We start from the raw sequence: 2,041 nt of genomic DNA on the forward strand, positions 1-2,041 counted from the left end.
TGTTCGTACGAACCCTTTGTACGAACAAAAGTAAGAGAAATTTAGGAGAAGAATACGAACATGTTCTTACAGGAGGCCCATTAGTTTTGTTTATCTGCCTGTTAGTTTTTAGTGAAGCGTCTGTTCTGATGATGACTGCCCATTGAAATACACAGGGCAGAGTTGTACAGTAACTAAGTAGAAATACTTTGTTACTGTACTCAAGTAGAATTTTTGGGTATCTTACTTGAGTAATTATATCTTCAGTTCCAGACTGAGTCATTTCTACCTTCTCCTCTCTGTCAACGCTCTCTGGTTTCATTTAAAAGAGTCGATCATCAGATATTGTCCAAGATTAACCTTCAGGGTGGATATAGCTCGCTAGCAGCCTCGCACCGAGGACCTATCCACGTCGTCATTTACCCAGAATGCTTTGTGTGGAAATAAAATGGCTCCAACCGTGTTAAAACATATGTTTAAAATTTTACAAAACCAAACAGCCTACAATATTTTTACAGTCTTTATTTCACAGTTAAAATAAATGTTTATCAAATACAGTCTAATGTTACAACTAATCGGGGATCCCTTTAAAGTAAAATGTTCAAAATATACATCAAAATATGCAGCTCAATCAGAAATAGTCTATGTATTTTGGTAGAGGTATGTTGTACAAAATGTTGACAAACTGCACAAAAACTGCACAACAAACGATGATAGTCATGGGACTTTTGGTAAGACATGAGAAAACACTTCTTTATAAAACTCCATGTGTCAAAAGATCACAATAAACTGAATTTTAATTATTTATTTATAGGTTTACACATTTACAGTTTAGGTTTCATAATTTGAAATATCCTAGTTTGAATTATTTTAAAATGCATGAACTGCATTTAATAATTTTGGCAATTTGTCCATAATCTGGACCTGAATCACCTTCACTACTTTTCCTCCCAATTCATTAACAGGATATTATATAACTTTCATTTATATATGTAATCCTAAACTTTTAAAAACTTTAAAAAATGTTTGATAATGACATAGTTGCATTTATTGAGAACTTATCAATATACTTAAGTATAATGAAGCATTAAATCTGAACTGAGCCTTTCTGTGTATAATTAAATGAGTAAAACTTTGGAGGCGTATATACTGAAAAATAAATAAAGTTTCTCAGACTGAACTCTTCCATTAACACGGTTTTGACCTCTGAAGGTCGAAGCTTAATTTTCTGCCACCATGATGACTTTCCTGAGCTTTTCAGCAGAACAATTGCCAGCCTTTTAACAATATTGATTTGCCTCATTGTGGCTTTCTGAAAGCCAGTCCAAACACGCTTTACGACCCGTTCTCACCACCATGTTTACTTTTGTTATTCAGAGACTTTTATTTCATCCGTCAGGACTAACTGAGCTGAAGATATGAGGGGTTTTAAGTGTGCGATGAATAAACATGAGTTTGATTTCAGACCTGCCGTGGGGATTCACTAAAGCAAAAGTGGGTTGTTTGAATGCGATGCAGACATTTTGGAGAGGTTTTCTTTCATCATATTAAATTATACATTATGTGACGCAAATGATGTACAGCTTACTGTGCCTTGCATCAGTTATTTTTTTAGGTCTGTAGAGAAAGAAAAATTATTAGAAAACTTGTCCACATGAGAATTAGTTTTTATAAACAAACTTCTTTTTGTTGCTTCAAAAAATAACTTCATGAACAAAGCTTTGTTTTTAAATGTCCTGATGCATCTCAGTAATCCAGGTAAAAAATCAAAAAGAAAAAAATTGTATAGGTCTTCTGGACGGGTTCAAGCTTGATGTCCCAGTGGCTTTCAAACCCCAAAACACATTACGGCAAAGGCTGGTTCACCCCAAAGATCGGTGCCCCGGCACAAACAGAGCGATGTTGTATATGCTGTTAAGTGCCAGGAGGACTGCGACCAGTTATACATCGGGGAAACAAAGCAGCCACTGTTCAAAAGAATGTCCCAACACAGATGTGCTATGTCTAATGGCCAGAACTATGCAGTTTTCACTCATTTACAGGCCAGCGGTCACTCTTTCAG

The sequence above is a fragment of the Austrofundulus limnaeus genome, unplaced genomic scaffold (genome assembly GCF_001266775.1).
Source record: "Austrofundulus limnaeus strain Quisiro unplaced genomic scaffold, Austrofundulus_limnaeus-1.0 Scaffold321, whole genome shotgun sequence".
NCBI classification, from domain to species: domain Eukaryota; kingdom Metazoa; phylum Chordata; class Actinopteri; order Cyprinodontiformes; family Rivulidae; genus Austrofundulus; species Austrofundulus limnaeus.